The sequence below is a fragment of the Camellia sinensis genome, chromosome 12, assembly GCF_055761805.1.
Source record: "Camellia sinensis isolate YWXY chromosome 12, ASM5576180v1, whole genome shotgun sequence".
Taxonomy (NCBI): domain Eukaryota; kingdom Viridiplantae; phylum Streptophyta; class Magnoliopsida; order Ericales; family Theaceae; genus Camellia; species Camellia sinensis.
Window position 1 is genome coordinate 131,764,155 of NC_138972.1, and position 16,692 is coordinate 131,780,846.

Below are 16,692 nucleotides of genomic sequence, written 5' to 3' on the forward strand. Positions count from 1 at the left end.
TGTTTAATTAATTGGGATAATTAATTGGTGAGAAATGAGGAAATGAAATGTTGATTGAATATCCATTTGTGCATTTATTTTCTGTTTTAGAAATAACTGCTTTGGGCTATCGGTGGAGGATAGTCGAGATTGTTGTAGACAATGCATGATGATTAGGTAAACGGAAACTAATCAATGGAATGTGTCATGGAACTTGACGGTTGATAGAATACATTAATTGTGTGCATTGTGTGATTGTATATAGAACCAATGTGTTTATATACGTTATGTGTAGAGGAGGAGATAGGGGATGTACTCCGCGGTTTAGGGGAAGATAGGGGATGTACCTCTAAACCGGATAGGTATTGGGAGGAGATAGGGGATGAACTCCGTAGACAGAGCTCATATGCTTGTCTAGAGAAGTGAAGATAGAGCTCATATGCTTATCTTTGTGAAGTGTGGATACAGCTTGTATGCTTATCTGTGGATATTGTTGATATACATATTTGTTGTAGAGTGTGGATACAGCTTGTATGCTTATCTGTGGATATTGTTGATATACATATCTGTTGAGAATGTGGATATAGCTTTTATGCTTATTTGAATGTGAGATATAGTTTTTATACATATCTGTGGAAATGATGATAGAGCTAGCATGCTTATCTGTTGAAAAAGGGAAAATGAAAAGTAATTGGGACTTGTAAGTCGTTGACATAAATATGTAATTTATGTGATTGTATCAGTGTTGACCAACTATCAATTGCTAATGTTTTAGTCATTGTCCATGGTTGGTTTAGTGTATTTCTACTGGGCTGTGGCTCACCCTATATGGGAATATCATTTTCAGGTACAGGAAGCATGCCACCTCCAAGGACATAGCTTGGGAGGCTAGAGGCGGACATAGTGTAGTTGTTTTACTTTTGATGTATTACATGTAACTTCAAGCCAAGGGCTTAATGTGTAAACGAGTTAGTACTCTTTTGTTGAAACCAAGTGTTAACTTGGAAAGCTATAAGCCCGTAGGGCATTTTGTTTTGATGTTAACATGTAATACTTATGTAATGAAACTCAATGAAATAAAGGAATGTGGTTAGTTTATATGTAAATGCTTGTCTTATCTGATGGGTTTAATGTTATTATTTTGAGGGCGTTACACATACTCCCACTTCCACTCGGCTATAGGCAAGGGTTGCAACAAACCCGCTGGCTTCTGATGCTCGGCCTTCACTTGCTGACAAATAAGGCACTTGGACACAAAAACTGCCACATCCTTTTTCATACCCCGCCACCAAAACTGGCGACCCAAATCACGATACATCTTAGTGCCTCCCGGATGCACCGCAAGGCGCGAATGGTGAAACTCTCGGAGTAGCTCCTCTCGACAAGACTCCGACACAAACAAACGGTCTCGGTATCTCACACTCAGGTCGGGATACACAGTCAAACCATTCTCAACTTTTCCATTGGAGATCTTCTCCCAGAGGGATTCTACCTGAAGGTCACCTCTTTGTGCCTCTAACACTCGATTCACAAGTGTAGGCTGCGCAACTATAAAAAACAAGGTCGCAGCCTCAACAGATTCACTCAAAAGCAAATCAAACTCGCCAAGTGCACCCAACATTTCCTACTCCCGGATGGCTATACAAGCTACATCACTAATGGATTTCCTGCTAAGGGCATCGGCCACAACATTGGCCTTCCCTGGATGATAATGCAACTCAAAGTCGTAATCCTCAATAAACTCCATCCACCTTTTTCCGCCTCAAATTCAAGTTTTTCTGTGTAAACAGATATTTCAGACTCTTATGATCCGAGAACACCTCAAATTTCTCACCATAAAGGTAGTGCCTCCAAATCTTCAAGGCAAAAATCACAGCTGCTAACTCTAGGTCATGTGTAGGGTAATTTTTCTCGTGTATTTTCAACTACCACGAGCCATAGGCTACCACTTTCCCCTCTTGCATCAACACACAACCCAAACCCTCTCGTGAGGCATCACAATACACCGCATAGCCCAAACCTCTCTCCGGAATAATCAAAACCGGAGCAGCGGTATGTCTAACTTTCAACTCTTGGAACGACTTTTCACAAGTCTCACTCCATACAAACTTGACCCCTTTTCGCGTCAATCTAGTCAACGGCGAAGCTAGCCTAGAGAAATCCTTCACAAACCGGTGGTAATACCCAACTAAACCCAGAAAACTGCGGATCTCAAAAACACTCTTAGGCTGTGCCCAATCCTGCACTGCCTCTATCTTGGATGTATCAACAGACATCCCTTCCCCGGAAACTACATAGCCTAAGAATTTAACCTCTCTTAGCCAGAACTCACACTTCACAAACTTGGCATACAGCTTATGGGCTCTAAGCAACTCAAGCACTACTCCCAAGTGTTCCTCGTGCTCCTCTTCCGAAGGTGAATAAATCAGAATGTCGTCCACAAAGACGTTCACAAAGCGATCTAAGAACTCCCGGAAGATCCGGTTCATCAAGTCCATAAACACTGCCAATTTACCTAATTTATAAATCAGAATAAATTAGAATGTCGTCCATAAACACACATCAAGTCCACGAATTTATAATTTACGTAATTTGAAATGATGTTTAGGCTTTGTGGACTTAATTTAGAGTCGAATTTAATTTTTCAAATATAATATTTATGCCAAAAAAATATAAAAAATTGGTAGTTATATATTTGAATTATGTTTGTTTAAAAAAATAGATAATTATTCTTAACATTATAATTGTTGTTAATTTTTTTTAAAATAAATATGATTTAAATATATACCTATTGATGTCCGTTCATCTCAATCTTTTTCATCAATATATACTTTTAACTGAAAAAAATTGAGATGATCGGACATCAATAGCTATATATTTAAATCACATTTGTTTTTTAAAAAATTAACAACAATTACGATGTTAAGAATAATTATCTATTTTTTAAAACAAATATAATTCAAATATATAACTACCAATTTTTTTATCATATATATTTTTTTGCATAAATATTATATTTGAATAATTAAATTCAACTCTAAATTGAGTCCACAAAGCCTAAACAGCATTACAAATTTGGTAAATTGTAAATACACCTATTGAAATTTTCTTAAAAAATAAATCGCCCTTGTACTTTTAGAACATACATTTCACCTCCTGAGATTTATAATTTCATAAGAAATCATCTATTTTATTAAAAAATTATAAAATCAATTAATAATTTTTAATGATATTATAAATATATTTTAATTAATAATTTAGATAATTTTATTATTATATATGAGAGTAGTTATAAATTTAATTGTTTTTATTTAATAATGTTAAATAAAAAATTATGACATTAGAGTATTTATAATTTTTCAAATCACATGAGGTAATTTATATTTTATATAAATCTCACAAGATGTATTTGTGATTTATCTTTAAATTAAAATGATCAATTTTAGAGAATCTAAACACATTTAAAACTATTAAATTCATTATATAATTATATGTGAAATATATTATTATATATTAATAATAATTACATCGTTCTAAATCAAGAAAATTCTATAACTATTAAATTCATTATATATCATTATAAATCGTTATAAATTCTATGATTACATCGTTATAAATTCATTATATAACTATTAACTGCACTAAATCAAGAAAAATCTATGAAATGAATTATTGAAATCAATAATTCTAATGAACTGCACTAAATCAAGAAAATTCTATGAAATGAATGATTTAAATCTTTGGAGTGATTTACCCAGCGTGTTGACGAGAGAGAATCAAAACTTTTTTGCATAGATAATTAATTACGAAGCTTCTGTGAAGTTGCCTTATGAAAAAACAGAGAAGAATGACAATGGCATTGCACATCTGTGTGCATATAAAACCCTAAAGCCTCCATTACCTAAAAGCATCAAAAATCAGTTTGTGTCCAGCCTATACCAATGCAATTTATCTATAACAATGATCATGCAGTGACTGAGACACACACCAAAAACAAGCTCCAAGATTTCCAATTCCATATAGTCTCTCTACTCTTCCCTCTCTTCCACACACCAAAAACGAGCTCCCAAATTTCCAATCCCATATTGTCTCTCTACTCTTCCCTCTCTTCTTCTCTCATTTCTCCATGTGCAGTGATATTGAAGCTTCAAACTGTATTATGCCTAGGCCTCCTGTTTGTAGAGTTTGATGAACTGTAGGAAAGTTTGTGCATACACAGTAAAGATAGAATGCAAGAAGATGAAACAATGGTTTGGAAATCGTTGCAACACTATGGCAATGTTTCTGAGAAACAAATGGAATAACGTCAAGGGCTGGGCCAAGGCATTGTTGAGTATCATTTTGTGGTTCTCAAAGAATACTTGGACCAAAGTAGGTGGCATTTTACTTCTTCAATATTATTGATAGTGTTTTTTTTTTTAAATGATTAATATAAAAAACTAGTCTTATTCATGTACTTAGCAGATGAAGAAAACCTTTACAATTGATTGAATGGTTGCCATTTTAGCACTTGGAATGGAGGTTGCTTCGGCAATCATGGAGCAAATCTCTAGTGCAAAAGAACAACATCCAAAGGCGACAAATGATCAAAGACTCTATGTCATGGCTCTTCTTGCACTGCATTTTCACTCCTAGGACTAGTCCTGGCATTGCTTGAGATGATACATAAAGCACTAAGTTCTAGAAGATGGATTAATTGTAGATTTCTGTGGGTTAATATTACTTTTGCTCTAGTTCAGACAATAACCTCTTTAGTCCATTTTATTTTTCTACAGTTTTATGAAAAAAATGACCCCATCAAATTTTCATTCCTTCCCATAGTATTTGCACTCATCGTTGTGGTTTTAAGGTTTATTCCTCATCACACTGACACCATTGAAGCCCATCTTTCCCATGGCAATCAAACTCATAATGTTATTGAAGAGAAAGTTGATGAAGAGAACCGTGATCAACTGCACATCAATGCATGAACTTGGATAAAAAAGTTCTCAGTTTTGATTTGACAACAAAAGAGAAGGAGAATGATGTAACTATAAGTATTAGGGTAACTGTAGCGATCCCAGTTTTGCCACTTCGTTGAGTATGTCGGGGATCAAGCTGCTGTAGACGCGCCCGAACGTCCCGAGAAAATCCCGTTTTGTTCATTAGGCTCACTACAGTTCGGACTCAAATGTCACAGTTCTGAATCTAATCTCGTAAAGTGCAATGCAAGACCGATAAATCACCAAAGAGTCCAAATCCGGCAAATCATTTTAAAAATTTGATTTTTAGAAAGAAGTGCCAAACATGGACTGCTTTGCCAGATACAGAGTCAACACCTAAATATTTTATTTTGGGAAATTTAGGAAACCCTGACTCATGCCTAAGGCCACGTGTCCGTCATCACCAAAGTTACCTCGGCTCGGGAACTTGGATACGAAAGGGGAAGGTCATACAATGAGCACCCCCGCTCGCCCGATCAAAGATCGGCCTTTACTAACATGATATCTTGTTTTTGAAAACACAATGTGTTCTTATTCCGGTTATTAACCTAGAATTACTACGTGATGCGCACATCATACAAGTATAGACTAGATCGCCTAAGTTGGAACAAAACATTGCATGTTCATTTGTTTGAAAACGGTTTACTACTCGCAAGTAGGCTAAAATGCAGATTTTGCCACCCTCAAGTGGGCTTAGAAAACATGGTGATTTGCCACTCTCAAGTGGTCTTAAAACTCGCGTTTTGATGAATTGTTCCAATTCGAGCAATCTAACCTTCACCCACAGGCATTCAAGCAGTTATATCACATGAGCAAATAGCCTCATGGTAAGCATGCTATCATGGCAGTCACTCACACACATGCAAGGATGCTAAAGCATAAACACTTACCGAGTACTCTGAGCCAAAACAAAAGCTATGTTAGAAATCAATGCATGATCCTAACTATGTCAAGAATGCCTAATGCAACACATACGAAATGCAACCAAGGTAGGCTCGGCTATTCTAAAATGTCACGTGAAATGCAATTTGATACATGTATTCAAACAAGAATTGAAATACAATGCAGTTAGTATGATGCGCCGAGCCCGGTGCGTGCAAGACAGATGAATGAATGCAAACATGTGAAGCATAAGGATGCTAATTGAAACATGCCCTAAAACTAACCATCTTAAGCTAGTAAATAAAAGGGAGAAAGAAATAGGGGTTGGAAGACATGCATCACATGCACGCACACTTATTACAACAGTTGTGCCCTCTCGACGGAGGGTCCGAATGAATAATACAGACCCAACTAGCTAATCTAAGCCAATCTAATTAAACTAGTTATTACACAATGAAATGAATAACAAGTTACAACTATTTATTACACAACATTAACTAAGTAAGCGATCTAAATGAGCATGCAAACTAAATGAATATGGGCTGCCCCAGCTCTGCTTTGATTGACAAAGGATGCATGCATGCTTGAATTGCCTTGTTCGGAAATCCCTCGCGACGCCCCGACTTGCCTCTGTTTGCAATTGACCTCAGAACACTGCACAAAGCTCCAGAAGGCTGAAACTCCACCCTGGGAATCTGTGGGAAGGCTGTCGACCAGCTATTGGCCTTGGAGACCACCTGCCGACCACTTTTGTAGTGAAAACCAGAAAAAGTGGTCGGCCAGCCACTAAATCTGGTCGGCCGACCAGTTTTTGCCCCTGGTTTCTGGTTTTCTGCAATAGAAGGCAAGAGAGAGAGATGGCAAAGTATTCGCGACACATGTGTGCACAACCACTCTCCTCATCATTGCATAAGCTCAAGGGAGTGTAGTCCTTGACCCTCGGGCCACCAATCACGTATCTCGATGCATGATGGCCAAGGAGTCGAATTGCACGACTCAATGTGAAATAAATACACATGCAAGCACCTAAAGCCAACAACTCCGTCATGGGTAGTCAAGAGTGTCGACGACCGGGAATCAAGGCACGTTTCATCATTTCAAGCATGAAACACCCCTCGTTCCCCGTGTTCGGACTAACCCCTATTCCAAACACAATGCAACAAACAAGGCATGCACCAATGCAACTCTAACATGCAAGCTTAATGCAATGCAACTAAGTCATGCAAACATGCAAGGGATAACATGCGAACATGCTACTAGCACACACAATGCTATGAACTAACAATGGCATACTCAATGCACATGATACTTAGCATACACAATGCACGTAGAAACTAACATACACAATGAGATGAACAAGGCATGCACAATGCAATGATCAATCATCCGACAACATGGCATACTCAATGCTATGAACTACAATGGCATACTCAATGCAAAATGGATTTAAACCAAAATAGATGGGCCTCAACCACACCTAAATCAGTGGCCAAAGATGATGAAAACAAGGCCCAAAACACATGCAAACATGCACAATGCAATGGACCAAGCTTAAGGCACAAAACACAATTTTCCAAATGCATTGAAAGGATGAAATATGGAGTGCAATGGCACATGTTTCAGCTCTGAAATGGCATACAAAATGACTTCGAATCATGCAAACAACTCATGTAATGCATGTTGAATGGCTCAAGCATCGAAACTAGTAAAGTGCATTACACTATAGGCATGCAAGGCAATATTCAAATGGCCAAACCAACTCCAAATAGACCCTATGCAGGCCCAAAACAGTAGCAAAATGAGTTGGGATGATGGCTTGAAAGGCACAAAAATGAAGCTCATGCAATGGCTCACAAATAGGGTACAAAAGCACAACTCTCAAGGGCACTTAAAGAGTGGAAAACATGGAAGTATGACAGCCCTATATGCTCTAAAATATCATGCTCAATGATGCCAAAACATGAAAATACCTCAAGTTAAGCATGCAAGGGACTTCAAAACTCAAAGCTAGTCAAGGGTATTACACTACAAGCATGCATGACAAGCATCATTCGACCAAGAGGCCTCAAAATAGAGCTAAGGCAGCCCGAAATATGAACAAAATCAGGTTGGAGCATGACCAAAATGTGCTAGAATAGAGGGCCAAAACATCATGCATTCTAAGCTAGTAAACATGATTTACGCTACAAGCATATGAAGCATGCGAGAGGCTACCAAACCAGCCAAAAATAGAGTCATGGCATGCCAAATGATGACCAAAAACCCACTGAAATATGACCAATACATGCAAGAATGAGATGCTACTTTGATAAGCCACAAATGGGATTATTCTACACATGCAAGAGGCAAACACAAGGTGGCCAAACCAGCCATAGACAGAGCTAAGGCAGGCCCTAAAAGTCACCAAAAAGTGCCTGAACCGAGCCTTGAAGGTATGAAAACATATGCTCCTTTGATAGGCCAAAAATGCAAGCAAACAAGACAAAAGGAGAGAGGGTCACCCCTCTCTGATTTTGGACCTCAAAACCACATGATAACCACTGAAAATCCACTGGATTTCAGTGGCTAAAAGGCCAATCAAGGATTAGCTCAAAGGCCTCATGGCATGGCATAACACAAGGCCAAATAAAGCATGCAAGAGGGTAGAAGACCCTCAACACCCAAGATGCCTTAAACAAACATTTTAAGAAACTTAAAACAAGACTTTTTTTAGTTGAAAAAAAGCTCAAATAAGCATGAAAATATGGCTAAGATAGTGATCAAAATAGAGCTAAAAAGAGGGAAAGGAGGTTACCCTTGAAGCGCAGCAAAACCAGCAAGTTTCTCAGCCAAAAACCAGCTCTTGAGCCCTCTCAAAACCCTCCAGCCACTCAGCTATAAGGTAAGAGAGGTTGTGTGCACAAGTGTGAAGCAAAACCACAATATAAAGAGGAAAAGAGAGAGATATATGGAGAGATATATGCTTATGCCTTAGACAAAATTTAGAACCTGGTTAAAGGAGAGAGAGGGCCTCTCTTATAGAGGTTCAAAGTTAAAGCTTCCTCAAGAAGCTAAAAACTTGGATGCAAATCCTTTATACACGTGTATGAAGGATACAGTCTGTGCCTTCCAGCTGGCACAACTGCCATCCACTCAGTCAGACAAAACAGGCGAAAACCTGCCTACCAGAAGAGGTGGTCAGCCGACCACTTTCCCTGGTCAGCCGACCAAGGAAAGTGGTCTCCCAAAAAAAAGGTGGTCGGCCAGTGCAATTGGTGGTCTCCACACTGAGACCAAGCCAATGGTGGGGTGGGAGACCAGTAAATGTGGCCCAAAGATCAAGAAAACCAATTTCCCGACAAGAAAATCGACTGGCGGGGAGAAAAGTGGTTTCCAAGGAGAAATCTGGTCTCCCACCCTTGAACCACCTTCCAAATAAGGAAAACAAGGTTTGTGCCAAGAACGACCCAACAAGGATGCAAAACGAGAGTTCGAGAGGCAAAGCGCGCGGTCAGGAGCCTCGAAAACTGGCTGTCGAGCACCAAAAATGGCGTACGACCACAAAAGTGGTCTCTCGGACCATAGTACCCCTCTGGACAGAGGAAACAAGGTGTGTTCCAAAAACCATGCCAAACGGAGAATGTTAAGCAGTCCCGAGTGAAGGCGCACGGTCGATAGCTCCGAAAACGGAAACTAGTCTCTAAACGGGAACGGTGACCTACGACCAGGAAAAGTAGCCTACGACCACCGAGAGATGATCTACAAGATCTCTCCCTCCCTTCGGGAAGAGAAAACAAGACTTGGTTCGTGGACCGAGTCAAAGCACAAAAAGTTCCGAGGCCTGGAGGCAAGGCTCTCAGCCGAGAACTCTGAAACCTCAGGACGAGCACAACATGCACCATCACCGAGCGCTCAATCGATGACGTCTGAGTCTTAAGGTTGGTCAAAAATGGGGTGTCTACAGCTATCTAGTCAGCTCGTGGGGGTCTAGGGGGCAACGCCCCTTGGCGGGTCCAAGGGCAACGCCCTGGCGGGGATCGAGTTGCCCCGTCAGCTCGCAGGGGTCCAAGGGGCGGCGCCCCTTGGCAGGTCCTAGAGCAGTGCCCTAGCGGGGTTGAGGGGCAGCGCCCCCGAAGAAAAAATGCAAAATGCATTAGAAGTTGCTTGTCCGCTCGAGCGGCTGTTTATGCGCTCGAGCAGAGAATGTTTGGTTTCAGAAGTTTGACCTGTCTGCAAAAGTACTGAGAAAGTGTATTTGACGCTCAAGCGGGGCTTTCCACACTCGAGCAGACCATGTTATATTAGTTCGTGAATCTGATATTTCATATCACTTTTGTATATATCTCTCTCTCCAAAAACCATTTCCTCTCCCTTCTCTCTACATTTCCCTACGGCAAATTGGATCAAAACCTTGATTTCTCAAGATCCATTAGAGTTCTGCCAAAAGTTCTTTATCAAAGTTGGTTAACTTCTCGAAGGCTTCAGTGTGTGCGGTGAAGATCGAGTTTCGACACCATTGATTTTGGGGGTTTCATCTCATTTCTTCTTCAAAACTTTACGTAGGGATTTTCTTAGAGTTATATATATATTTTTGCAAGATTTATATGATTTTCGAAATCATCTTTCGATAGCTTTGAAAATTGATTGTTGATTCAAGAAGTTGAACGATTTTGAAAGTGGGTTTGTCTCTTGTTCTTTTAAAATGATCTTATGGGTTTTGATCTTCATTGATTGAAGAAAAGATGATTTTGGAACGTTTTCTTTCAAAAGATTTGAGTTGTATAGTTTTGGTGAGAAAACCTAGAATTCGGGGATATTTTTTTAAGAAGACTGAAAATCTATGAATGATATTGTTATATGTATTTTGTGTGTCAAAATAAATGCATGTTTGAAAATTTTCTTATTTATATTTATATAAATGATGAAGTTCAGGGAATATGAGAATTGTTGTTCATTTTGAAAATTATTATTCAAAACGTTGAAATAGTCTTGATATAACTAATTGTCGAAGATACTTGAGAAGAGAGAATTGTGTTATTCCTTAGATGATGAATTGGAATAAAAGTATTTATATTCGTCTTGTGAATTTGGCATATCAATTCATTTGATTAAATTAAACTTTGAAAGTTGATTTGAAAACTTGCATTAAGAAAAGAATGTTGAAAAACAAGTTTTCATGGAATGGTTTTGGGGTAAATACATTTGTAAGTCTTGATAGGTGGTGTAGATGATATTGAATAAGTTGACATGAGAGTCCGGGGTGAAAGACCGAAAACCCGCGCAGATAGGTGTCGAGCCTTCCAGTTAATACTAGTAAAACTGACAATTTGATAGTACTTGTTTAGTCTACTTGAAGACACCGACCCAGGGATTACTAGAGTCGTATTTACCGCCCTTGAAATAAATTGTTAAGTTTTGAACAATTGAAATTGCATGATATCATTGAGCATTATGGTTTTCAAAATATGAAAATGTGATTTATCTTCAAAAAGGGCATAGCATGGCATGTGCATTTCATCTCTTGAGACTTGTATAAAATGTATATACTTTGTTAAGAATTTTCTACTGGGCTTTATGCTCACCCTACGAGATTTTTATGCAGGAAAATATGTGATCCCACCCAACTAGGGGCGTGGAAGTATGTGTGTTGGGAATACAATGCTCTCATTTTGCTGTGACTCTGTGTGTGAGCCAAGGACTGTGTTCGTGTGGGTTTGAATAACCATTTTGTGTAACCAGGCTCAAGCCTTGGAAACTTGTAAACCCTTGGGGGTATTTATTTGTTTATTTACTTATTGTTGGATTAATGTATTGTTGCATGAAGAACTATTATCTCATGAATGTAAGTTTGGAGATTTATATTTGATTTTCCTTGAAAGAGCCATGATTGTTGTCTTATCATTTGGGCTAGAAATTTGGGGCGTTACAGTAACACTCGAACGAGAACTCCATTTCCGGAACACTCGAACCTTGTTGGTTCTTCCTCTTAGCCAACAATAGCTTCACACAAGTCTAGATCTGGAAACCCAATAATAGCCTCAATGCTGGTCTCTTGGCCATCGATTTGGATTTCAACGAATATCCACTGTTGTCGTCTCTGTCGTTGCATGGCATGACGTCAGTTTCCGGCAACTTGGGGGATATTACTCTTTGCAGAGTGGTCCGCTTTCTTCGCAGCTTTGCTTGAAATCGCAGAAACCAACGTCAATTTGCTGCCAAGTCTATGGTGGAAAACTAAGATCGCAGTGTAACTATCAGTCAATGTTTTTCATTTTTGGTTAGAATTCAAAAATTTTGTGGGATGGGTGACCCACTAGCGGACAATATTCAAAAATTTTACCGGCGTGGCTCAAAGCAGACAATATTCCATTATTTCAAAGGACCGAAAACCCAATACCACCCCAGTAAAGTTTTCCGTTGAGTTACAAGTTTAATATCAAGGTTAGACTAACTTAACAAGATCAAAATATCCACATAAGCATGCATCATTAAGATGAAGGAGATAAAGAACATAACCATAACACATATAATATCATGCCGAGATATGATCATAAGCTAATAAACATTTTCATGAACACAAGTGCTTAAAACATCCATGCTCAACAAAATTCCCAGATTCAATATCATATAAAGTTTAGAATGAAAAGGCTATTTTAAATTTTTTTTACCGAACTCAGCCTTCCTACGGTTCGTAGAGAATTTAATCTAGTTTCCAAAACATATTTCGGAAATGGGATAGCTTTTCTAGATTTTAAGTTAATTAGAAAACACTCCAGCGCTGTCCAGTTCGTCGACTGTCATGAAAATTTGATTTTCTTGCAAACCGCTCACTGTTTTTCCATGAAACCAATTTTAGTGGAAAACTAACTTCTTAAGGAAGATTTTGACATAAGATAGAGGTCCAGAATAATTTTATACCACTACAAGAAAACTGGGTATATGAGACGGAACTATTTGCGACGACACAATTGCCGTCTCAAAAAGTCACTTTTTGTGACGGCAGAAAATGCCGTCTCAAAAAAGCAGAGTATTTGCGACGGCACCATTTGCCGTCTCAAAAAAGCAGAGCATTTGCGACGGCACTATTTGCCGTCTCAAAAAATGAGAGTATTTGCGATGGTATTTTCTGCCGTCGCAAATACTCTCATTTTTTGAGACGGCAAATAGTGCCGTTGCAAATGCTCTGCTTTTTTGAGACGGCAAATAGTGCCATCGCAAATACTCTACTTTTTTTAGACGGCATTTTCTGCCGTCACAAAAAGTGGCTTTCGTGTTTTTTTTTTAGTGAATATTTTTAGAATTTTAAATATTTTTTTTAGATGTACCTTACTTAGATGTATCTAAAAAATAAAAAATTTATGAAAAAATATTTTTAAAAATTAATAAATACATAAAAATACAAAAAAAAAATGTATTGAATTATGGTATTTTTGGTATTTAGTGAATTTTTAAAAGATTTTGGTGATTGTGGTTTTGAGATAGCTTCATATATATACAGTCACAAAATGATTTGAATAAATTCAACGGTATTTTTCTGTCACAAAAAAAATTAAAAAAAACAATGTCGTCTTACTCTTTTGATATAACATTTCTCTTTTCATTCATTTTTTTATTTTCCTGTCTCTCTGTCTCTATCTCTCTCTCTTCTCTTTATCTCTTTTCATTCATTTCTCTCTATCTCTATCTCTCTCTCTTTCTATGTCTGCCTGTTTCTCTCTCTCTCATTTTCTCTCTGTGTCTCTTGCCTATCTCTCTTCTCTCTATCTCTCTCATCTGTTTTCTCTCTCTGTCTCTCTCGCTCATCTCTCTTATCTCTATCTCTCTCATTTCTTTTTTTTTCTCTCTCTTTCTCTCTCTCTTATCTTTCTATCTCTCTCGCTCATTTCTCTTCTCCTTCTGTCTCTCTCTTTTTCTGTGTCTCTCTCTCGCTCATCTCTTTTCGCTCTATTTCTCTCTTTTTTTGTCTATCTCTCGCTCATCTCTTGTTTCTCTCTCTTTTTCTATCTTTCCATCTCTCTCTTTCTTTCTCTCTCTATATCTTTTTCTGTCTATCTCTCTCTCCTTGTCTCTCTCTCACTCATCACTCTTTTCTCTCTCTGTGTCTACTTGTCTATTTGTCTATTTCTCCCTCACTATGTTCGACTTGCTCACTCTCTTACTCCTATCTTCTCTATTTATCGAGCTCCTTCTCGATTTATCAATCCACTATAAGAAAATACACTTTTGGCAACCACTTTGTCTATCTCTCTCTCGCTCATCACTCTATCTCTGTGTCTCTCTCTCTCTCTATCTGTCTTCTTTATCTGTCTCTCACAAAATTAAAATATTTTTAAAATATTTAAATATTTAAAATATTTAAAAAATTGATTTGAATTAAGTTTTGAACAGAGTTTTGAATTATCTGTCTTCTTTATTTATTGAGCTCCCTATCGATTTATCGATCAACTACAAGAAAATGCACTTTTAGCGACCACTTTGTCTCTTTTTCGCTCATCACTCTGTCTCTCTATCTCTTTTCTCTATTCGTCTCTCACTCATCTTTCTCTCTCACTACCCATCTTCTTTACCACATTTACCACTACTGCAAATGCCATTCAACTACCACCACTATTCTCTTTCTCTCTTTCACTCATCACTCTTATTTCTCTGTCTGTTTGTCTATCTGTCTGTTTGTCTGTGTATCTTTCGTTCATCTTTCTTCTCTCTATCTCTCTCATTTGTCTTCTCTCTATGTCTCCCTCGCTCATCTCTCTCCTCTCTATCTCTCTCATCTCTTTCTCTCTCTGTCTCTCTCGCTCATCTCTTTTCTCTCTATCTCTCTATTTTTCTATTCTCTCTATCGTTCATCTCTTTTCACTCTCTTTCTATATGTCTCTCTCATCTCTTGTTTATCTCTATTTTTCTATATGTCTCTCTCTATCGATTTCTCTCTCTGCCTCTCTATCTCTCTCTATATCTCTTTCTCTCTTTATCTCTCTCTCGCTCATCACTCTGTCTTTCTCTCTCTTCTCTATCTGTCTCTCACTCATTTCTCTCTCTCACCACCCATCTCCTCTATCACCTTCACCACTACTGCAAACACCATTCCACCACCACCATTACTTCTACTGTAGCCACTTCACCTCTACGACTACCATTACTACTACTATCGCCACCACTCCACTACCACCACTACCACTACTACTACCATTACCTCTCTTTCACTCCTGCCACTCCATTTACACTGTCACTACCACAACTTCACCACTAATCTGTTTCGCCATCACCATCACCGCCACCACCACCATCATCTCTTATCCACCACCTTCACTACTGCTGCCGCTCCTTTTCCTCTACTACAAAAAATTAGTTCATGATTTTTAGTAATAAAAAAAAATAGACCGCAGAAAAATATTTTTCATTGACTACAGAAAATTAACTTTTATTTTAGTGAAAATATTTTTCATTAAAATATATATGAAACAAATCAACCTTAATAACGGAAAGAAAATAAAAATTATTATTTATTTATTTTTATTATTTAAATATTTATTTATGATGATTTTTTTTTTTCCATCCCGCCCGCTCGGTTCCCCCCATTTTTTCCATTCCCGCGCCCCAAAATCCCCAATCTCTTTAGAACCAAAAAAAACCCTAAATCTAATCGTCTCCCTCACATCACTCTCTCAGTCGCCTTTCTCTCTCTCTCTCATCCTCTCGTTCATCTCTGCACCGATCTCGTTCATCTCTCCCTCACTATGTTCGCCTTACTCACTTTATTACTCTCATCTTCTCTATTTATCGAGCTCCTTCTCGATTTATCGATCCACTACAAACGATGTCGTCTTACTCTTTTGAACATTTCTCTTTTCACCCATTTTTTCATTTTCTTATCTCTCTGTCTCTCTTCTCTTTCTCTCTCTTATTCATCACTCTTCTCTGTTTGTCTCTCTCTCCCTTTCTCTATGTGTCTCTGTCTCTTTTCTCTCTCTCTCTCTCATCACTCTTCTCTTTCTGTCCATCTCTCTCTTTCTCTCTGTCTCTGTCTCTCTTCTTTTTCTCACTCTGACTCATCACTCTTCTCTATCTGTCTGTCTATCTCTCTCTTTTTCTCTATGTCTCTCGTCCATCTCTCTTCTCTCTATCTCTTTCATATATCTTCTCTCTCTGTCTCTCTTCTCTCTCTCTTATTTTTTTCTCTCTCGCTCTCTCGCTCATCTCTTTCTGTCTCTCTCTCTCTCTTATTTATCTATTTTCGCTCTTTTTTTTCTCTCTCTCTCTCTGTCTCTCTCTTTGTCTATATCTTTTCACCCATTTTTTCATCTTCTTCTCTCTCTTTTCTTTCTCTCTCTTATTCATCACTCTTCTCTCTCTCTTTGTCTATTTGACTCTCTCTCTCTCTCTCTCTCTCTCTCTCTCTGTCTCTCATTCATTTATCTCTTCTCTCATCTATCTTCTCTCTTTTTCATTGACCACAAAAAATTAACTTTATTTTAATGGAAAATATTATTCCTACTTTTACCAAATAAAAAAATAATAATAATTTTTTATTCATTAAAATAAATATAAAATAAATATAAAACAAATAAATTTTTAACTTTACCAAATGAAAAAAAAATATTCATCAACTATAAAAATTATTTTAATAATTTTTTATTTTAATAAAAAATTCATTAACTATAACATTTGTGGGTGTGTGGGTGTGTGTAGGGTTTTGTTTGAGAACACACACACAACACAAACACAACCCAAACACAACAGAGCCGTCCCTCTCCTCCTGCTCGCTCTCTCTCTCTCTCTATCTAGGGTTTCGCCTTCCTCTCTCTCTCTTTCACACAACGACGGCGCCGATCATCCGTCACCGCCGATCCTCCCTCACCGTCGCTCGTAC